The sequence below is a fragment of the Bos indicus x Bos taurus genome, chromosome 17 (assembly GCF_003369695.1).
Source record: "Bos indicus x Bos taurus breed Angus x Brahman F1 hybrid chromosome 17, Bos_hybrid_MaternalHap_v2.0, whole genome shotgun sequence".
NCBI lineage: Eukaryota > Metazoa > Chordata > Mammalia > Artiodactyla > Bovidae > Bos > Bos indicus x Bos taurus.
The window spans coordinates 54,777,541-54,801,292 of NC_040092.1; the positions used below are offsets into that span (position 1 = coordinate 54,777,541).

The 23,752-nt window shown below is 42.6% G+C and overlaps 1 protein-coding gene across 3 annotated transcripts in view; it reads right to left on the bottom strand.

The window, feature by feature from the left end:
- MAML3 (mastermind like transcriptional coactivator 3) overlaps positions 1-23,752 on the bottom strand; it is a 459,612-nt gene that overhangs the window by 147,501 nt on the left and 288,359 nt on the right. The gene's annotated exons all lie outside the window — the stretch shown is intronic.

Below are 23,752 nucleotides of genomic sequence, written 5' to 3' on the forward strand. Positions count from 1 at the left end.
CAGGGCAAGGCGCTGCGAGGGATTCAGTATATATGGAATGAAGGGTCAGAAAAGTCCACGGCCAACAGGTACCTTACAGAGAGTGTGAACATGAGCTGGTGGAGTCAAAGAATCTTCTGAAGCACTAAACTGAATACAGCTTTTATCACTTATGAAGTCAAATTCAAATACGACACAGGAGAAGGCTCACAAAAAAGATTCCCCTGTTAGAGAAAGGACAATTACGAGGACTTACAGCATAGGGAACCTGGAAGGACACAGCAGTGACTGACGTTAACGCTCCTCTTCTAGCCTCCAGAAGTTGTCAGGATAGAAAGACAATGGGGCAAAGAGAATGAGCCAGCAGTGCTCAGAGTCAAATGCTAAGTCAGCCAGTGTCAGTTGCTCAGTTGTGTCTGACTCTTTGCGACCCCATGGACTGTAGCCCTGCCACACTCCTCTGTCCGTGGGGATTCTCCAGGTAGGAATACTGGAGTGGACTGCCATTCCCTTCTCCAGTATAGAGGAGCCTTTAAATTTAAACTACCATAGCCTGAGGTTAACTACAGGTATCAGAAAGCAAATGAACGGCTTCCTCCTGATGCCTTATACCCAGGCAGTTAAGGCTAGAGTAAAGCCTCTTGTCTAAATTCCATGAAGTGCTGGAGTCTGAACTAAGGTTACACAGAAGCTGGGAGGAGTTTGTGCTTTTAAGAAAGATGGCCATCTTTCACCTCTCAACTTTGTGATTCCCAGAAGAGTACAGGGGAGCTCTGCTGGCCCAACCCTCTCACCAAAAGAGAGTAAATAAACGATTATAATCTTTGCTATCATTGAAGAGCATTACTTGTAACTCTCAGGAGACAGCAATAAATAAATTGTACCTACACGCTATTTTGTAACATTAACAGATTTTCAAGACAATAATATATATACACCAAGGAGAGGCAAAACTGTGTATGAGTATCCTTACGTGCCTGCTAAGTTGCCTCTGTTGTATTTGACTCTTTGCAATGCTATGAACTATACAGCCCACGAGGTTCCTCTGTCCATGGAATCCTCCAGGCAAGAAAACTAGAGTGGGTTGCCATTCCCTCCTCCTGGGAATCTTCTCGACCCAGGGATTGAACCCAGGTCTCCTGCATTGTAGGCATATTCTTTACCCCTGAGCCACTGGGGAAGCCCATATGAGCATCCACGAGGTTTCAAATTTTAAAATTTAGTAGTGGAAAAATGAAGGAATATCCAAATAAGAAAGAAACGAAAACACAACATAAAAGAAGATAATTAATTAGCATAGGCGTAAGGAAGTTTTGTAATTTTAAACCACAAAGAGAACCCAAAGCAAACAGGAAACACAAATATCAGTGACATTAAACACCAAAAAGCAAGAGGAGTGGGAGTCAGCTTAACCTCTGCAAGGGGTTTACTGCTGGCTGCGGCAGGAAGAGGTTTAAAGGAGATTAAGAAAGATAAACAATAAGCAGTCTGTCGAGCTACTCTTTATTTGGCTGCATGCATCCAGCCAAGTGGAAGGTCTGTGTTTGAGCTAGTGAGCTCACATACAGCCAAGGAAGCCAGGAGGACAGAGGATGGGGGAGCACTTGCCCTAGAATGGAAGTTCCAGACCCCACCGCTCCCACCTCACCCCTACCCAGTGAGCATGAAGGAAAACTGCCACCCTCAGACTCCTATCTGATCATTCCTGGATCTTCTTTAGTGCATTAAAAAAAAAAAAAAAAAAAAAAAAACCCAACATATCAATAATAATTTTTCTGGCCTATTGTCTTAATTAAAATATCCCTGTTTATTCTCAAAATGACCGAACTTCGGAGGTTGGACGTTAAAGGTCACTGAGTCCACCCATCAAGTGGCCATCTGGTCTATCATCACGTCTAGTGACAAGGACCTCATTTCTTCCTGAAGCAGTTGTTACCATCCTCGAGAAGTTCTGATGATCAGCAAATTCTTCCTTAGATGGAGCTAAAATTTGTCTTTCTGAAATATCCACCTTTGGTCCCTGGGGAGAGAATAAATCTACGCCGTCTACAATATGAGAACCTTTCAAACATTAGAAAACATTATTATGTACTAGTCCAGTCTTTTCTACTACAGGCTAAATATACTTTGCTCTTTTAACCTTTCATTGTATGGTTTTAAGCTTTCTCACTATTGTGGCTACTTTTCTCTGAACTCAGTCCAGTTTGTTTTCTATCTCTCAACATACTCACTGGACATATGTCACATGCTGTGGTTTGGCAAGCACCAGTCACCGTGAACCATCCCCATGTTTTTCGCGATTGTTGTTGTTCATTGTTCAGTGGCTTAGTCGTGTCTGACTCTCTGCGACCCCACGAACTGCAGCACGCCAGGCTTCCCCTGTCCTTCACTGTCTCCCAGAGCTTGCTCAGACTCATGTCCATTGAGTCGGTGATGCCATCCAACCATCTCATTCTCTGTTGCCCCCTTCTCCTTCTGCCTTCAATCTTTCCCAGCATTAGGGTCTTTTCCAAAGAGTCGGCTCTTCACATCAGGTGGCCAAAGTATCGAAGTATCTTGGGATTACTATACGGTTTGATCAGGCAGCTGCAGGCTGGAAGGAGTACTGGTCACATGTACTGAGTGAACATCTATGATGGGGTGGGCACAGGAGCACTTTACATACACTGAGTTAAGGTCTGAGAACTAGCCTGTGTGTCAGGGCTGCCACACTTCCTGTTTCACACCGAAGGGCCCACAGACACAGAGAGGTTAATTAACTTGTTTAAAGTCACAGAGTAACTGGCAAGCCATCCACTGAGTCCTGATACACTATATTTTGATTGACGCTGTCCAACATTCCAAAGTGTGGTGCTCTCTTTAGACCTCCATTCCTTCTTTCAATGTACTGTATTCGTCATTCCTCCCAGCCCCATGCAATGTCCAACTCAATAAACGTGCCCTTTATAACTTCATCCAAGTCATTCATAAAATTTTGACCGGGACAGAACAATGGCTTGGTTGCCTAATGACTCTTGGCTCCTTTTTTTTTTTTTTTGCAATGACAGTGGAAATTATTCCATTCGACCAAATTATGAGACTTTATTTTAAAAATGAATTCATTGTAAGTTCCTTGAATGCTTGTCACATATTTCTTTGCATCCCACACAGCTAGTTAATACTCGGTAAAAATCGTTGAAAGAAGTACAGTGTTCTGAAATATGAAGCCCGAGGGAGGGCTCAAGGGGGGTGGCTCACACACTGCCTGCAGCTCCAGAGTTAACAGGCCAACAGTTTCTCCACTACTGGCTGTTTGGTCATCCTCCCAGCCTCGCCCTGTGGCTCTTTCGTGCTTTCCACAAGCCATAAGAGCAGTGAAGAGATCTGGGATGTAATGCCTTACGACAGGAGACCTAAAAGGACAGTGAGAATTTTAGAATATGAACCACGTTTACGACTGAATTTATTAAAACTGGCTCAGAAGTCAGGTCATCTGTAATAAAGTCATGATGAGAAGTTATCTGTCCACCACGACAAAACAAAAAATCTAGAAGCTAAAGTAGAAGTAAAGAGACGTTGGAGGCATACCTGTCACCTCTGAGGATGCCATGATGCATTATTCCTACTCCAGTTCTCAGAACGTAATAACCCCACAATACCAGAGGGCAGCCCTGGTCTGAGAACCACCATCCATCTCCACATGCTAATGTGGAAGGTCAAAGCCTGTCCCCAGATCTGCAGTCACAGGAGGAACAGCTCTGATTTTATCTTGAAAAATCTTGTCTTTTGACACCAATGTTATCAAAGTCTCTCTTCTAGTTTACATGAAATACCTTGAAGTACACTGGATTAAAGAATTGTGAATATAATGTTAACTTCAAAAATGATAACAAGCAATGGGTACTTCATAAGGGTCAGGACCAATGTTAACTGACTAACACACATTGTCTCCTTTAATGGTCACAACAACTTTATGAAAAATATACTAAAATTATTCCCAATTTACAGATAAGTAAACGGAGGCAGGGAGAGGTTAATTACCTTCCTTGAAATTAGCAGAATGCTGAAGCTTGACTCCAGCACTGTTGAACACTTACCCTTTTAAATACAGTAGGTGTTAGTCCAGTTCTTCCAAGAAATAGACACCAAGATGGTATTAAAGGTGTCAAGAATTTTTTTAAAGGGAAAACACTTGCATGGGAGAGGATGGGGAGAGAGGGGTCAGATGGCAATGCCAGGTGCCCCCAGGTGAAGATTAGAGGTCAGTGGGAGGGTCTTAACCTCACCATCTGGGGAGCCCCCGAGTCCTGTCAGCCGTCAGAGGAGTCCTGTGATGGGGGGAGCTGGGGGAGCCGGGGAAGGTCAGTCCATGTTTGGGTGGAAGTGGCCTCTGCAGTAAAGCAATGGTGGAGCCCAAACAGCGGGACCTTGAACTCCAGTTCAAGGTCAGCCAGACACAGGCTCTCATGCTGCCTCCAGGAGGCCTCAGGAGAGAGGCCCTCAGTCTGCTCTTAAGTGTAAAATGGAAGTCGCATCAGAAGGGTTGTCGTTTGTCAGTGAAGACGTCTCAACACCCACAGCCTGAGCGGCTGGAATCACGAACTTTCAGGCCGCGGAAGCAGAGGGACGTGACCCGTGGGAGTCTTAGCGGGACCCTGGGTCCTGGGAAAAGAGGATGGACTTTGTTTCTTCCCAGCATCTGGAACAGACTCCCTTCAGGCTAATCTCTTGCTTCCAAAGTATGTTCTTCTGCAGATGATTTCCCGAATTCTCTGTAAAGCATTTGGGAGAGGGGGTTTCTCATGGCCATATTCTAGAAAGTTCCCAGAGAGGATTTGCTACGCGTGGATATCATGGAAATAAGTGGGAGAGTCCCAGGGATGGCTTCTGGCTGAGCAGACGCTGCTAACACACAGCCCTTTAATTTTCCCTTTCTCATATTTTTCTCTTGTTCCATCAAGCCAACCATTGCTCTCCCACAAAATAAAGTGTGAAGATCCACTGTCGGCGTTTTGTTGGAACCCGAGGAGAGTTGGGCTCACCTGCTCACTCTGGCCGCTGCCCTGCACCCACCCTGTCAGGCCTGGGTCAGGCACCACTTCCTCCTGCATCTCCTGAGCTCTGGCTCCAGCCCAGCCCGTGTGCACAGGTCACACACACCCAGGGACGCTTCGTTGTCTACCTGCATGTATATATCCCTGAACACACAGAAACGTACACAATATACACATATGCATACAAACCAGCCGGAACTAAAGCGGAAGGCCTCCCTTTTCCCTGGCAGACCCGAGGCCATCATGCAAGTCATCTCTCATTTTCCAGCCCTTGATCTCCTGACCTCTCTGTGGTGTTGCTGGCCACCCTTGGACCTCAGGATGTCATTCCTAGCTGTCTTCAGACCTCCTGGAATCCCAGCTTCTTCATTCTCTTTTCCTCTTTACGTGCCTAATCCTTAAATATTGGTGCTCCCAAAGGCTTGACCTTGGCTGGTTCTCCTCTCCGCATGTACTTTCTCACCATGGGATTTCATCCACTCTCCCCACCAGAAACTGCAGGCAGCCTTGGCTCCTCCTTATAGTTTTTCCTCTTGTCCCCTGCAACATTGTCCTACCATCAAAACTCCAACCAACCTATCATAAAATCGCCTCCCCATCACTATTTCACTGGGTTAAGCTTACGTGTGAATGTCTGTCCAATGCCACACAATCGGTCAGGTGTTTTATGTATATTATTTCACAAGCCTTATAGCAATCAAGCAAAAAAGATACTATAAATTCCTATTCAGATAGGGAAACTGAACTCACAGAGATTTAGCTCATAGCCTAGAATTTAAATTTGGTCAAGAAGCGTCTTTACTTTGAACCGAGGTCTCAAGCTCCAAAGAGCAGGCTCCCCAGAAGCTCACCATTAGCCCCCCCGACCCCGATCCCCACCCTCGAAACACTTGGTTCTTCTGCCCAGCGAGGGCCTCCAGACACTCCCTGCTTGGGGCACCATGGGCATGGACAGAATTACCTTTTCCAGAAATGAGTATGACCATGTCTCTTCTTTTCTAGAAGCCTCTGTTGATTATACTCCACAATTAAGTCCTTACTAGCTGGTTTGGCCAGTGGTTACCAGGCTTGTTTTGAACATTGGAATCACCTGGGGAGTTTTGAAAACCACTGATGCCCACTTCCCACCCCCAGAGGATGTGGATTCATTGGTCTGGAAAGTGGCCGAGTTTTGACGTTTGTTTCATAAAATCCCAGGTCATTCTAATGGACAAGCAAGTTCGGAAACCACTGAGTTAGGAACCAATGGCCCTTCTGTTTTGACTCTTTCCTAACTCTTCAGCGACTATGGATGTCCTCAGCTTCAAACCCTGCTGTGGATTTAACCATCCAGCTGTCTGTCCTGAGGTCCTTTCTCTCTTTGACCAACTTCTACATCCTTTGACATTCAGCTCAAACGTGCCTTTGAGCATCTCTGCCCTGACCACCATTCTGCGCTTTGCTTCCATCACCAGCCACGCACACTCCCCTGTAATCTAGTTGTTTACCCAGCAGTTTCCCCAGACGTGTGCAGGCAAGGGTGGATACTCCTTCTCACCTCTTTGTATCTCCTTCCAGAACACAGTGCCCAGGAGGTGCTCTGTGCATGAACGGATGGATGAGCGAGTCAGTAAATACCTATATAGGAAGTGGAAAGGGTCATTTGTAGAGATGTGGACGGACCTAGAGGCTGTCATACAGAGTAAGCCAGAAAGAGAAAAACAAATGTCGTATATTAACGCATATCTGTGGAATCTAGAAAAATGGTACAGATGAACCTATTTGCAAAGTAGAGACAGAGACACAGTCACAAGGAGCAAACGTAAGAACACCAAGGGGGGATGGGAGGGCGGGATGAATTGGGAGATTGGGATTGACATATATATACTATTGATACTATATGTGAAATAAATAACTAATGAGAGCCTCCTGTAGCACTCAGGGAACCCTACTCAGGAGTCTGTGGTCACCTAAGTGGGAAGAACACCCAAGGAGGAGGGGATATATGCTAAGTACCCAGGTGGCACTAGTGGTAAAGAACCCACCTGCCGATGCAGGAGACGTAAGAGATGCAGGCTCAATCCCAGGGTCGGGAAGATCCCCTGGAGGACAATGTGGCAGCCCACTCCAGTACTCTCGTCTGGAGAATCCCATGGACAGAGGAGTCTGACGGGCTACAGTCCATAGGATCACAAAAAATTGGACACGACTGAGGCGACTTAGCATGCATCACATAGCTGATTCACTTTGCTGTACAGGGGAAGCTAATACAACATTGTAAGGCAACTATACTCCAATAAAGTTAATTAAAAAAAAAAGAAATCATACTTCTGGACTGCATTACTCTGGAGACCAAAATCTAGGTTGCAACATGGAATGAAAAAGCTTGGGTGTGGAGCAGTATAGACATGAATTTGAACACAGGCTCTAGATACAAACTATGTGATTCTTAGGCTGTTGAAATACATGGAATTTCAGTTTCCTCTATAGCAAAATGAAAATAACAATAGTTATACCTTCATTATTGGGAAGGGGAAGGTAGACACTGGTATTTGTGAAATGCTCAGCATAATGTCTCCCCCTCAAGTATTAAAAAATGTTAGCTTTATCATTACCTCACTAACCTTGGTTTGTTCATTTGTGTGCTGTGAGATTTTTGGAATATTACATACTTTTTCTGTGTCTCTTTCTCATCTATGAAATGTGCATGGTAATATTTCTCTCTCAAAAGGAAGGTGAAAGTCTTCACTGAAAGAGTTACAATTGTTTCACAAGTGTACCATGTTCGTATTTACTTCCTAATTTCTGTTCTTTCTTCTACCTTCTGTGATAATACCAGAGAAAGCATTTTTCTTGTACCACAAACTCTTGACATGAAAGGGGAATATATCCAGAAACATCCATACACCCAAATTTGCAAATACTACCAGAACAGACACGTTTCCCCAGAAAATTCAACCAACTATGACAAAATATTTCATAAGGGTCACACCTTCAGATCCATAATGATTTGACCAAAACAGGACCAAAGAACTTTTTTACTACTCTTAAAATAATACCTGCCACAAAAATAATTTCCTAACACAGATATCAGTGACATCACTATTATAGTAACATCAGACATGAACTCAACCAGATTTGTAAAAGCTAAACAGTAGTGATGGATCATAACATTCTCATCTCATGAGCATTACTTTGAGGTAGATTACAAACAGGAACACAGAGGTGGAAAGAAGATTCAGACTTGGGCCATTCTGGGCTCATTCACTAACTCTCCTTTGCTTGTTCCTCATAGTGGCTTCAAATTCATACTCCAGGGACTTCCCTGGAGGTCCAGAATGAAGGTGGGTCCTTCATTCTGCATGCCCAATGAAGGGCCCTGGGTTTGATCCTTGGTCAGGGAACTAGATCCTGTATGCTGCAATAAGAGATGGCACAGCCAAATAAATTTTCAAAAGACGGTCTAAAAAAATTCATACACCAGCATAATTATTATTAATACTGATACTATAGTTCTTTGGCTTTATTGTGATGAGTAAAAATCCTGAATAATATTCCTAATACTGGAAGTCAACTATGTTCATTCACTCTTGCCCTACAGTGGTCATCAACATGTTTCCAGGCCAAGGGACAATGCTAGGTGGGGCTAAAGGACTCAAGGTCCCTCCAATTCCCTGCTTACTAACTTGATCAGGAATAGAGCTAAGTATGGATAAAAATACTTTAGTATTTTGCACAATAGTAATACAAAGTTGCATCTTAATTTTGTTGGTTTTTTTTTTTTTGCTCTAAAGATAACTTATTATTCATTTTCTTCCCTCTTAAATCACTCAAATATTTTATTCAGAAACAGAAAAAGGATTTGTGAAATAGAGACAAATGATAAATATCATTAGCATTTTCTTCAATTCTACAAACTATATTTCTGTGAAATTCAAAATATGTTTTCATATTTAATTCTGAAAATATAGCAACTGTCCTCTCTTGGTCTAGCTAAATCTTCAATATTTATACTGAATCATCTACGTAAGTTATTTCTCAATATTCAATATTCTAAAAAGTAATTTTTTTCCTTCTTGGGGAATCAGAATTAACCTCTAATTTTATTCTCTTCTGAGGAGCACAATGGACTGCTTCATTCTGTAAGGGTTCAGATGCCAGTATACAGCAGGCAGTTACCACAAGGTACAGAATTGAGATGCGGCCAGGTGACCTTGAGGAGAAATCATTTCCAGTCCTTGCTTTTAGCTCCAAAACCATCATTCTTTTGCCTTTCATATCTCTTGTCACTGAATTATAGAGCCCTTTGGCTTCTGGAAAAGCAGTTTTTTCCTCAATTCTCTAACTAAACACAATAATAAATTGAGTCCCTATCTTTGTTAGAGGTCTGGCCTTTTCCCATCTTTTCATCAACCCCTCTTGCATCTTTTTGGCTTCTCCCAACACCCCCTTCTGCCAAGTGAAATGAGCAAGATTAATAACAGTGACTTAAACTCACTCCTCCCTGAGTCCACCTCCTCTTCACTTATGCCCTTAGACACACACATTAGGGGCTCCAGCCATGATTCCCAGCTTTACAGGCCCGCTGGGGTCTTCCTTTGGTCACCCTTACCTACCAGGGCAGGTATTTGGCAGGGCCAAGGTGAGAAGAGCCCATGTCTTCCCTTCTAGACTGTGTTCAGGATACCTGGAACCCTCATCTTCCCCCGCCAGAGAGTCTCAGTCTGCTTTCCCAGGTCTTTGCTCTGGAAGGTGGACACACACCTGTGTGCACCTTCAGGCCCAAAGAGTGGACAAGCATGCATGAAGGTGGGGCCGGAAAGTTCCCTAAGTGTGGGAGGCCACTCTGATATAGCACGGAGCCAAGGATGGGGAGAGAAGAGGGTAGTCCAGGGAACCCACACTGCAGAACCAACTGCATTTAAACCTGACTGTCCCAGTCGCTAGGAAGTTACAGTTGTCAAAGCCAGAGGATGGACCATATTTTACTTAACAGCTAGTTAGAACAAATAAATATGAAACATACATTGGAAAATACCCCAGTGCTGGGAAAGATTGAGGGCAGAAGGAGAAGGGGGTGATAGAGGATGAGATGGTTGGATGGCATCACCAACTCAATCAATGGACATGAGTTTGAGTAAACTCTGGGAGCTAGTGAAGGACAGGGAGCCTGGCATGCTGCAGTCCATGGGGTCACAAAGAGTCTGATACGACTCAGCAACTGAACAATAATAAACAACAATAATATGGTATGTAGGTCCACCGCTATGCTCTTGTCCTGGGCCCATAAATGTTAGGGGCAGGCCTCTTTCTCCTCACCTAACAGTCCTCCTGCAGATCTCCTGCCAACGCCCGTGCCATCTCTGCTATGATGACTACACAGAGTCTGGAACTTTCATGTTTTTATTTCCTGTCCTGCCAACCAGGCCTCCTTCTTCACACTATGAAAGTGAAAGTGAAGTCGCTCAGTTGTATCTGACTCTTTGCGACCCCATGGACTGTAGCCTACCAGGCTCCTCCATCCATGGAATTTTCCAGGCAAGAGTACTGGACTAGGTTGCCATTTCTTTCTCCAGGGGATCTTCCTGACCCACGGATCGAACCTGGGTCTCTCCCGCTTTGCAGGCAGACACTTTACCGTCTGAAGCCCCTTCACACCATTCCTCTCCCTATTCAGATTCAGTTCCTGACAGAAGGCCCTGGAGTTAATTCATAAACAGGGAAGAGAAGCTGCAGTATGTCCCACTGGGAGGTTTTTGTGACGCCTGGGTCCTCCTGGGTCAGCCCCTTTCCAACCTGGAACCTGGGTGCAGTGATAATCACAGACAGACAGGTGACCCCTTTTTTCTTTATGGATTTTCCTCCCTCCTCACTGTGTTATTTCATTCCCCTCATTTCTAAAATGTGTTTCAGACGCAGAGGGAGCGGCTGTGATGGAAGTCGGCCAAGCAAGGATAGAGGGTGGGGGAGCAGTGGGCAACTCCAGTTTGACGCTAATGATTTGTGTACAATTCAAGGTCAGAGAATGATATGTGAGGCTTGTGCGCCCACCCACACAAGCACACACAATTTAGGGCTTGATTATATCAGCATATAACACTAATACATCTCAGGCTGCCGTGTTCACTTGCCTCTCCAATTAGAAGAGAACTCGGAGGGCAGGGACCACATGTTAAGCTGCCTTTGTTCCCCAGAACACCCACCACCTTATTAGGCACATAACAGGCATTTGATAAATATGTTTTGTTAAAAGAGGCTTGTCTCCATTAATGAAATAAATGTGTTCTTCAAGTGTTCTGAATCAAGTGAGTTTTTGGTAAAGAGAATTCCATTTTAATGCTGCTACATTTGCAATGGGAATACAATGATAAATTCTTTTACAAAGCAGATCATCATTCCATTTGGGTTGTCATATATTTGTAAATTCTTGAGCCTAAACCAGGGAATCTTACACTGGGGGTGGGGGAGGTGAGTGCCTATGAATTCCCTGTAATTGTATCCACATTTGTTTTGGGAATGTGTATTTTTCTGGTGATATTGTTGGAGCTTTCACTGTATTCTCAGAGGGATGTGCTACTTAAAAAGAAAAAAAAAACGTTAAAATCTGAGCTTGGAAGGTATTAAGCAAGTTGGTCTAAGCTTCTGGGAAAATAATTCAGCAGCTTTGGTATGCAGAAAATACTAACTAGAGCTAACATCTGTTGAGCCTCTGTTCCACACCAAACATTTGATATTCACCATAGTTCACCTTCCTTGCAAGGTAGGCATTATCAGCTCATTTTATAGATGAAGAAACTGAAGAGACCTGTCCAGGCACACAGTTGTTAAACATCCAAAGTGAGATTTGAAACAGGATCTGTTGAATTCCAAAATAGGAAAATTTTCATAAACTGTTTCTGTCTCACTCTGCTGCCCTACCTAAAATATTAATCATGATGATAATAAATACATTAACTTTGGATAGATTACTGTTGTCCCCACTTTACAGATGGGAAATCTGAAGTTAAGAAATACATATGAGAACCGACATGTGGACAAAGAGTGGGGAAGGGGAGGGTGGGATGAATTGGGAGAGTAGCACTGACATATAGGGGAAGGCAATGGCATCCAACTCCAGTACTCTTGCCTGGAAAATCCCATGGACGGAGGAGCCTGGTGGGCTGCCGTCTATGGAGTCTCACAGAGTCGGACACGACTGAAGCGACTTAGCAGCAGCAGCAGGAGGCTGCTATATAGCACAGGGAGCTCAGCTTGATAACCTAGAGGGCTGGGATGGGGTCGGAGGGAGGGAGGCCCGAAAGTGAAGAAGTGAAAGTGAAGTCGCTCAGTCGTGTCCGACTCTTTGCCACCCCATGGACTGTAGCCCACCAGGCTCCTCCGTCCATGGGATTTTCCAGGTAAGAATACGGGAGTGGGGTGCCATTTCCTTCTCCAGGGGATCTTCCTGACCCAGGGATCGAACCTGGGTCTCCTGCATTGTAGGCAGATGCTTTACCATCTGCGCCACCAGGGAAGTCTAAAGTGAAGGGTATATGTATATATATAACCGATTCACTTCACTGCACAGTAGAAACTAACGCAATTATACTGCAATAAAAAATCAAATTCAAATTAAAAAATACATATGAAATTCAAATACAGATGATAACTTGCTGATAAGGAAAGGGGCTGATAAGGAAAAGGGGCTAGTGTTCACACTAAGGTCCATCCACGTCCTGGGCCCACTGCTCCTCACTGCCTTTCATAGCCCCCTGTTGGAACAGCCTGGCCTCCTCATGCCTCTTAACACAGAAATCATTTATGAGAGTCCCTGTGACTATCTCACGAAAAAATGGTGCCCAGTTTCAGTATACTATAATACTTTTTAACTGGAATTCTAGATGCTATTTCTGATATATGACTGTACTTAGGACTGTTTAGGAAAATAGCAACTGGGCCCTCAGATGTAACAGTCCCTCTTCAAATCTCAAGGAATACTACTATACATTTAGCAGGAACTCAGAGACAGTACGAGCAACTTCGCTTTCACTTTTCACTTTCATGCACTGGAGAAGGAAATGGCAACCCACTCCAGTGTTCTTGCCTGGAGAATCCCAGGGACGGGGGAGCCTGGTGGGCTGCCGTCTATGGGATCGTGCAGAGTCCGACCCGACTGAAGGGACTCACCAGCAGCAGCAGCAGCAGCAGCAACAGAGACAGTACTGTTGATACCGGGTACATATGGAAGGTTGGCCACAGGACCATCCACGATTCATTTGATATTATGAATTCATTCCACTTAGCTACTCAGCTTGATACAATGAAAGCAGATTAATACATGAAAGCACTGTTAGCTCTTTGAGAGAAAATAATATTGAAATTCAGGTTTAATGTGTAACCTGGAAGGCAGTTTTGCACAGTAATCAAAGCCTGGGCCCTGAATTCAGAGACATCTGAGTTCAAATCTCTACCCTCCCACTGACCAGCTATGTGCCCTCAGGAAAAAAAAATCTCTTGACCTTTCCAAGCCTCAGCCTTCTCACATATAAAGGGAAATAATTATACAGTATGACAAGCTTTGTGAAGATTAAATGAAGACGTGTAGCTAGGTTATGGAGAACAATGTTTGAAATATTGTATTCACTTTTAAAAGAGGTAGCATTTTGGTTTTTTGACTTCATGTCTAAGGAAATAGGATAAGGAATTTGTAGAATTTCTCCCTCAAAACCAAAACAGGATAAAGGATACAAATAAATTCTTCTCTTCCAGCGATAGCACTGGTATTAAAAAGAAACTCAATCCTGACCAAAAAAAAGTTCACAGGAAAAGATTCTAAAATAAGTCTTTTCCTGTGCATAGGTTTAACCAAATTTCCTTCCTAATTATGTTTATTACTGTTGACATTTTATTACTTAAAATAATCTTGTGTGATCCAGAAAGACCCACAGAGATGGGTGGGGCACGCTAAAATGTGTTATGGTCTTTCAGTAAAAGTCAACGTTGGAACTAATTACAGTGTATCTGAGGGTTGGTTCCACATTTGCGGATTCAACCAACTGAGGATCAAAAATATTTGAAAAAAAAAAAAAATTCCATAGAGTTCCCCAAAGCAAAAGCATTTGCCTTGCAGCAACTGTTTCCATAGCATATACATTGCAGAGGTATTATAAGGAGTTCCCTGGTGGTGGCTCAGGCAGAAAACGATCTGCCTACAGTGCAGGAGACTCAAGTTTGATCCCTGGGTCAGGAAGATCCCCTGGAGAAGGAAATGGCTACCCCCTCCAGTATTCTTGCCTGGAAAATTCCATGGACAGGGGAGCCTGGCAAGCTACAGCCCATGGGGTTGCAAAGAGTCTGACATGACTTCACAACAGGTATCATAAGTAACGTAGAGTTGATTTAAAATATCAGGGAGGATGTACACAGGTCACAGACAAATACGATGCTATTTTATAGAAGGAACTTGAGTATCCTCGGATTTTGGCATCCATAGGGAACACTGGAAACAGTCCCCTTGGATTCCAAGGGATGACTCTATTTCTACCCCATGCTGGTATGGGAAACAAGGCAAAAGGAATAGAGATTGAAGAGCCTTATTGGGTCTTCCTAATTCTTGTTTGTATAGTAATTCAGTATATGTAAGACAAAAGTTCCTAAAAAACCTAATTTTCAGTCAGAAAAGAAGTGGTGATTACTGGCAGCAGAGTGGAGCTATATGAGTGCACACAGCAGTGGGAACTCTTTTCTTCTGTCCCAGCCGACAGGCAAGCCAATTAGATCCACCGAGTTGGTGATCTATGTTTTCAAAGACCCAAAGAAGGCAGCTTTTTACAAGTGATGCAATTTTTGTTTTTCATATGCCGTGTCCTTCGGTGAAAGTGACAAGGGGTTTGAGGTATCTGTAGACTTCTGGAGATCAGAATTCTTTATCCAGAGATAAAGACGAAGAGACCCAGGAAGCTGGGTGAGAATAATACAAAAAGGTCTGCTTGCACACTGCTGCAGCGTGCTTAAATGATGCTACAAAGTAGGAATTCTCAAGTTATTTTCAGATTCTTGCTCCATGACCCAAAGGCCGGCAGACCAGAAATACAGCAGTTTCACAACCAACCGAACCGAAACCACAACCAACCAAAACCACCTCCCACTCTCAGCTCCAACAAAAGGCACACAACACTCACACAAAAGAAACACCTCTCTGGAAAACGGGGTGGGGGAGGGGTGGAGGGAAAGAGACACAGGAAAGAGTTTCAATCTGTTTTACCAGTTAGTGCATTCCAGGGGAATAAAAGCGGTTCTAAGCCACTGCTTTGGCAATGGCAGGACAAAATGAGACCAGGCTGTCAGACACGCTCTTCAGATGGCTTTTTTGTTCCCATTTCACTCTGTGAATGTTAATGTGGAGGCCAGACTCCATAACACTTAAGAGCTCAGGTTTGGGTTCATACAGACTTAATTTTAGTTCCTGGTTCCAATGCCTACTGTGTGAGCTTGAATAGGCTACTTAACTTTACATGTCTGAGTTTTCAGGTCATTTGAAGATGACATGAAATGATTCATGTGAAGGGCTTAGCACTGTACAGATCTCGGCACACAAGGCATTCCATGGATGGTAGATATATCAACCCTTAGATCAGAGCTTCTCAACCGCAGCATTATTGACATCTTGAACGGGAGAATTCTTCATCGTGGGAGGCTGTTCTGTGCATTATAGGATATTTAACAGCATCCTTGCTCTCCACCTACCAGATGCCAGGAGTAGCCCTCCCCTGCCCTAGTTGTGACAACCAAAAATGTCTCCTGTTATTGCCAACTGTCCACTGGGGGACACGGAAACAAAATTATTCCTAGTTGAGAACCACCGCTTTGGATCAATTCAGGTTCTAGAAGATGATAACTCAGTTCTCCTCCTAAACATGCACATATTTAAGTCCCAGCTTTAAAAAATTCATACTCTTATTTTGAAAGCCAGTCATGAATCACTCAATGATTGCGGGGGGGGGGGGTGGTCTTACTTTTCTCATCCTAAGACCATCATTTCAAGATTCCCTTTTATTCTGACCTTGAAAATTGTATTCCTGTCTTTTTCATTTCACCAAGGACTTAAAAATGAGGAAACTTATGTAAAGAAACTTATATAAGTGCTACATCTTCAACTGGAAAAACCAGGAAATACAGATAAGGGAAAAAGAAAGAAGGGAGGAAAAAAAACAAATACCATTTATAATTCCAGCAGTTAGAACTAACTAGGGTTAACATTAGGATGAATGGGTTTTTACATATTTTTCAACTAAATATATATGTGTGTGTATATACACAAACACACATGTACATGTACATTCATACAACACACACACATACACACACAGGTATTTCTTACATGCTTGTCATACTTTCCAGTTTCTATTTCTAGCTGTCCATTTCTATAATGTCCAGACCTAGCACCAGACATTATATATTTCTTCTCCTGTACAACTTCCCTCAAGAAGTGGTTAGTCACTTCATACTTTCAAGTAGCACCTGGATGTAAAGAAATCTAAAACTCACAGCTTTAGTCCTGTACACTTCCACTGAAAGACATCTTTAACTGAATGTCCAACTGACACCTATACTAAATAGTATCAAACTATCCCCGTTGGACGACTCTCTCTCTCAGTAACAGATGGCTCTCCTCTATTTTTTAAGTTAGAGACTTGGATGTGAAATTTGATTTCCGCATTCCTTATTTGTTCCAAGTCATGCCCGTGGTCATTTCCACTCATCTCATACCTTTTCTTTGACTCTGTTCCTTGGGTCTTATCAGTCAGGTCCTAATTATTTTGTTCCAGGTATGCTGTTTCATAGCATCAGTCCTGCCAATCACTTGGATCAAGATAGCACTCTCCTCTTTTCAGAAACCTACAATGACTACCCATTGCTTCTTGTATCACAGGTTAGATCTTAATAACGGACTCCAAGGGGCTTCATCATTGCCTCGGTCCTTCCCAAGGCCTCATCTTTTCCTGCTTCTCAGCTTACACATTTTACTCCTTATCAAGTCTTCACAGCCCACAGTTCCCTGACTCCCTTTCCTGAGCAACAGTCCATTAAAAGTAAAGTGTATCAAAGCACAGGGCTGATGTCTTTCAAAACAGAAGAAAAACGAGAATGTTAATAAGTCATCCTATGCTTCTATTTCAGTTACCAGTTGTAGGTAATTATTTATTACATTAATAGATGTATCTTTTTTACAGGTTGTTCATATATGCTTGCTTGCTTTCTTTTAGTTTCAAAAACACATTTCACCAGTTTCGGTGGAATGTATTTATAATCCTAGGAAGTCAACCCATTAAATGATTTTCTTGTAGCGGTATTTCTCATCAAGGCACATGCATTTATTTAATCCAAAAGACAGCTAGTTTTCTCTATTAAAAGGTATGCAAAAGAATAACCTTTGAATTTCATCATTGTAACCTGGACAACATGTCACTCTGTTAAATATAAATAGGAATATGTATGCTGTTATTGAGAGGGCAATGGCATCCCACTCCAGTACTCTTGCCTGGAGGGTCCCATGGACAGAGGAGCCTGGTAGGCTTCAGTCCATGGGGTCGCTAAGAGTCGGACACGACTGAGCGACTTCACTTTCACTTTTCACTTCCATGCATTGGAGAAGGAAATGGCAACCCACTCCAGTGTTCTTGCCTGGAGAATCCCAGGGATGGGGGAGCCTGGTGGGCTGCCGTCTATGGGGTCTCACAGAGTCGGACACAACTGATGCGACTTAGCAGCAGCATGCTGTTATTACTTAAACGTTTTTTAAAAAAATCTAGCTTTTACTAGAGGATGAACTTCTTAAGGGCAGGGACCATGCCTTTTACATCCTTTGTGATGCTCACAGTAGTGGAACTACAGCTTCATTCTTTTGCAATTGGTCCTCAGTAAATTTGTTAGGTGATTCATACTTAAAGGGGAGATGGAAAGAAAAGCCTGAAGGACTTCAAGGATTTGCGTGCATGCATCTTGCTGTGAATAATCAAATGTGGAGACAGATGACTAAGTGGACAGCATGGGGCATAGAGGGTTTCCACCCCTGAAATATGCAATAATAGGAAGTTACAGTGTGACTGATGGCAGCACCCAGATCGTGATAGGGAAGACGAAGGAACCAAAGGATGTGCTGGAGGAAATCTAAGATGCCCTGGAATTGCAGCATCAGTAGGCACTGCCTTTCAGGTGCAAATACTTCAAGGAGGAAACCCAGCACAGGGCACTAAGGGAAGGACAGAAGCCATGGAATAAAAACAATAAACGCTTTCAAGTGAAAAGATGAGGGAAAGAATTTTTAAAGCAGAAGTGACCAAATCACTTAACAAGGTTGGGTTTAGTGTCAATGAGATAACAGCTCAGACTCTAGGTCTTCTAAAATTGTATTTCCTGCTTTAAATAAAAGCAGAGGCTTCTTCGCATGAGACTACAGAATTCTACATTCATTCTCTATCACTAGGGATATTTGACATTAGATCTGGGACTGCAAAGTAAAAAAGAAACAAATTCCTGGTGCGTTGGAGTCTATGATTTCCTGCCTCCTCACTCCCCTCCCCTCCTGACTCTGGCACACCATGCCAACCCACATATCCCCTAGATGAGTCTGCTCATCTTTGCCAGCTCTGTTTCCCCAACCTAAGCATCTCTGTGCCAACGCCACTGAAGCACTTTATGAAATGTCAAAAGCCTTTCATGGTAATTATGGTGCCCACAAATATGCCCAAAATTTGTGACGCTCCACTCAGAGGGTAGAATTCCCTTCCCCTAGAGTGTGACTGGACTTAATGATTTGCCTCAAAGGCACAGCATAATGAAGAGGTGTAGGCGTATGACTTCCATACTGTGTCATAAAAGGTACTGTGACTTCCTCCTTGCTTCTTCCTGAATCACTCACTCTGGGGAAGCCCAGCTGTGAGAACACTCAAGCAGCCCTTTGGAGAGATCTATGTGGTGAGGGGCTGAGGCCTCTAGCCAGCTGCCATGTGAGGGAGTCCTGGGGAGCAGATTCTCTGGCCTTGGTCCAGCCTTCAGATGACCGCAGTCCAGGGCCACAACACGGCTGCAACCTTATGAGAGATCCTGAGTCAGACCCCCCCAGCTAAGCGGCTCCTGGATTTCCTCAGAACTGCTTGCTGTTTTAAGCTGCAAAATTTCGGGTGTAATATGTTACACACTGATAGATAAACTCATATTGTAAAATGTCCAATAGTGCTTTTATTTATTTTGGAGTGAAGTTTTAAAAGTTTTACTAAAATGCCTGTTTTAATAACTCCCCAGAGAGAGAGAGAGAGAGAGAGAGAGAGAGAGAGAGAGAGAGGCTTTAAAGTAATCATAGCTTTCATTATTTTGGGAATACTTGTTTACTTGCTCCTAAGACACGAGAAGGTTAGCTGTTCTGTGTTTCATTTGAATTAAATCTCAGCTCCTTTTAAGCTTCTGAATTTTACAAAGACAAATGATTTTTCTCATATCCTAAGATTTCAGAAATAATCAGGCCTCAAATAGTCTAAGAGATCTTTTTAAGTTAAGGGATGGGGAAACAGATTTTCTCTTGAGGTGTTTTTGCTCATTTTATAGAAATGAACAAAAAGTATACATATTCATGTGTTAAAATATGACAAGTAATTCTAGTTTTAAACAGGGGTAATTGCAGGAGGAACAATCTTGTCATGGCCAGGATGAAGGAAAATCCTTTTTATCAGCACTTAAAACTTGCTAACAGTGGGCTTTTAAAAGAGAATATTAATACACTTTTGCCATTTTGTTTGCAGTCTCTGTCCACATAATTTTCATATATATGATAATGTTTCTCCCAGACTCTTTCCATCTTTGTATGCCCAGAACCTAAGTATTTCAGGTATATAATAAATGTCTATTGAATGAAGGAATGAATGAAGTTAGCTTAGAAGAAAACTGAAAGACAGTTATACTCTCCTAGAGGATTAAAAAGGTGTGAATAGCTTATGATATGATTAATATTTTAAATTAAAAAATGCAGATAGTACATACTGTGGATCTGATACTATTCTAATGCTTCACGTAAATTAAGACACGGAATCATCATAACAATCCTATTATTACAGTCCCCATTTTCTAGGTGAAAAAACTAGAGCTCAGAGAGAGCTTACGCAACCTGTCCAAGGAGCTCAGAGTTTATGTAACCTGCCCAAGATCCACAGATAACGAAACGATGAAGGCAGGGTCTGAGTATCTGTCCTAGCTCCACAGTCTGCTCTTGACTTCACACCAGTTCACACCAGCCAGTTCTCAAGTCTGGAGAAGGTGGAGGTGGGGGGCCAGGCAACGGTGCCTGCTCTGTGGCGTTTGGGGGAATTGTGTTTATTCACGAGTTTCTCTCCCTAGACCGCTGATTTAACACTCTGCCAACTGTCCAATTATTCACATTCACGTGGCGCTAAGTGGGTTCTTCTCCAGCTGCACACCTTTTTCTCTCAACATAATTAATGAAGCTCATCAAAACCCTAGAAAACAAGCCCAGAGCACCAGCCACTCTCATTGACATGTTAATAAGGGGTCAGGGGCTCCTGACCCGCTGCAGGATGTTTATATGGCCCCAAGGCTGCTGCTCACAAATGTTATACATTGATGATGGGGTTTGGATGAATAAGCGGAAGTCCCCATGTTACACACACACACACACACACACACACAGCAGGTGAATTCTAATGACGAGGACACAGAGCCTGCTGCGTGTGGATGGCTGGATGGCTGGAGGGCAACAGGGGGCACTAGTCTCTTCTGTCCCGTTTAGGGTCACAGAGCTGTTAAGAGGTGACAAAAAGAATCAGCGTCTCTGAAACAGCCAAAACATATTCCTCCTGCTTCACCGCTTTCATACTGCCAGTCACCTTTCCGATCACTGAGCAGACTTTTGCTGTTGTTATTTTAGACCTGTCCATCCCATACTGTGGCCACTAGGCACGTGTGGCTATAAAGACGTGGCCTGTGCAAATTGAGCTGTGCTGTAAATATAATAGACACATCTGATTTCAAAGACTTGGTCTAAAAAAACAATGTCAAATGTCTCACTAATAATTTTTATATTGATTACACATCAATATAACCTCATATTTTCATATATTGAAAAATAAGAATGTATTAAATAACATATACTAGTAAATAAAATTACATTAAAATTATATAATAATATATATGATATGTATTATTTAACTTTATATTTTATGTTGGAGTATAGCCAATTAACAATGTTGTGATAAAACATTAAAATGTAAATATATTAAAATTAAAATATTTTATAAAACTATTTTATTAAAAATAAAAAATATATATTTAACTTAATTTTGTTTCTTTGGGCCTTTCATGATGTGATGAATAGGAATTTTAAAATTCCATGGCTTGTATTTGTGATTTGGACACTATTTCAATGGGTGGTGCTGCTCTAGAGTTTGGTACATCCAAACCTGTCACAGCTCTAAGAGACTGATTTTCTCTGGCCTTTTCTGCCACAGCAATCTCAGAAGTGATATTGAAATTAGCTATGAAAATCCAACTATTGAAACGAACTATGAATATCTTAGAGGTGATATTTGAAACTAGCATTATCTGCCATGAAGGCTTCTCTACAGTTGGACATGACCCACCCTACATCCCAAGGTCTTTGGTCACCCTTCAGCCTGATGGTGTCACACTCCAGGCCCCGCCAGGCCACAGCACAGTCTGGCACTGGGCGACACACGGAACTCTTGATTCTTATTGCACGGGCCTGAGAAGCTGACTCTCTGCTCTGTGCCTCATGGCTTTTCAGGAATGAGAAGGTGTGTCAGAGCCCTCATCTGTGGTTACAGAATTCATTAATAGTGCAATGGCATCCAGTGGAGTGTGCAAGGGGGCTGCCATCACACCTGGGGTGCCTGGGAGGCTGCAGCTTCAGTCCATCTGCTCAGAGGGACTGACCACTTCCTGACCACTTCCCAGGCACCCCAGAGATGACCTTTTCCTTTGAAACACTGTCTAACTTCAGTTTGGTACTGCAAGCATTGGTGGCCTGACAAGCTCGTTAATGTCCTTTGTATGAACTGGCTGAAGCTCAGTGCAGAAAAAAAGCCCAGATAAACTTTCAAACATCTCAGATGCAAAAGCAATTAGGGAATACAGGTATGTTGGTAAAACCTCTTCTAGAAAATCATAATATTAATAAATGAGAGTTATCAGTTTGGACACTACATGGGGTCGATACTTACTCTTTAGTAAATGAAAATGTATACGTACGCTGCATAATCTCATGAATCATATTAACTAATCATGACAATGTATTAGCAACGTAATTAACTCATGAAAGGTATTTTGATTCTTTATGCACTGGGTCAGATGCAAACCATTTGGTGTGTAAAAAAGATTAATTCCACAGAAACTTGCTCAGGAACCAAGATATTATAGAATATCTTTGTACAGGAAAAAAGTTTGTTTTTTTTTTTTTCCCAAATAAAAGTCCAGAGTTGCCATAACTAGTTAATGAATGATGATGTATTATGTGTGAAAGCTTGGAACTCTGTTCATCTGGTATTCTTGCATAACGACTATTTTATAGAGTACTTTCTTCAAGTCACAGATGTGACCAAGTAAATCCTTATGATAAAAATATTAAGCAAAAGGAACATATGATAGTCTGCTGCTGCTGCTGCTGCTAAGTCGCTTCAGTCGTGTCCGACTCTGTGCGACCCCATAGACGGCAGCCCACCAGGCTCCGCCACTCCTGGGATTCTCCAGGCAAGAACACTGGAGTGGGTTGCCATTTCCTTCTCCAATATGATAGTCTAACACTATTCTAAATAATGAAAACAACCATTTTCACAATAATATGAATTTATTGACAATTAAATGCTTGTTAAAACAAAAAACCCAACTCTAAAACAGGAGGAGTTATTTGTGGCTCAGTTTAACACAAACTTTTTAAAAGGTGCTATGAGCTTCCTTTACATCTTTTACTGAGTGTGGAACCTGTACCTTAGCAAACAAGAAATACAAGCCAGCAGAATAAGATAAATAATAACAACTGTTTGAGTTGCTTTGTATACAAATAAGTTTTGATGTTTAGATGTATATATAAGAAGTCTGTCATCTTTCAGAAACTATTATACCACCTAATATTTAACTTTATGGTCATAAATATATGATTCATTTCCCTTTCCTCTTATCATATATTCACTCACCAAGTTCTATTATTCCTTTCCTCTAAATGCACTGTTTTTCCTTAAAATTTAAATGCCACATCCTGATGGATATTCTTACTGTCTCCTACTTCAAAGAGTAGAAAGTACCCTAGCTGTTATCCCATGCATTTCACCTCACTATTCTCCAACAGCCTGGCCATCATCTGTATCATCTCTTAAGGACAAATTCCTTACCTGCCCCAGAATGTCTTTCCACCCACCCTCTACCCATCTGACTCCTAACTCAAGCTTACCTCCCCCTTGAAGGCTTCTCCTTTCTACTTCTTGCACTCCTGACCCTTGCCCTCTCTCTGCCTGTAAGCCTTAATGAAGAACCTAGTAAGATGGCACTTAACCAATGAATACATATGCAAAAAATAGAAACAAACTCAGATTTAGGGGTTTCACTGGTGGCTCACTGATAAAGAACCTGCCTGCCAATGCAGGAGATGTGTGTTTGATCCCTGGGTAAGGATGATCCCCTGGAGGAGGAAATGGCAACCCACTTCAGTATTCTTGCCTGGAGAATCCCACGGACAGGAGAGCCTGGCAGGCTAGAGTCCA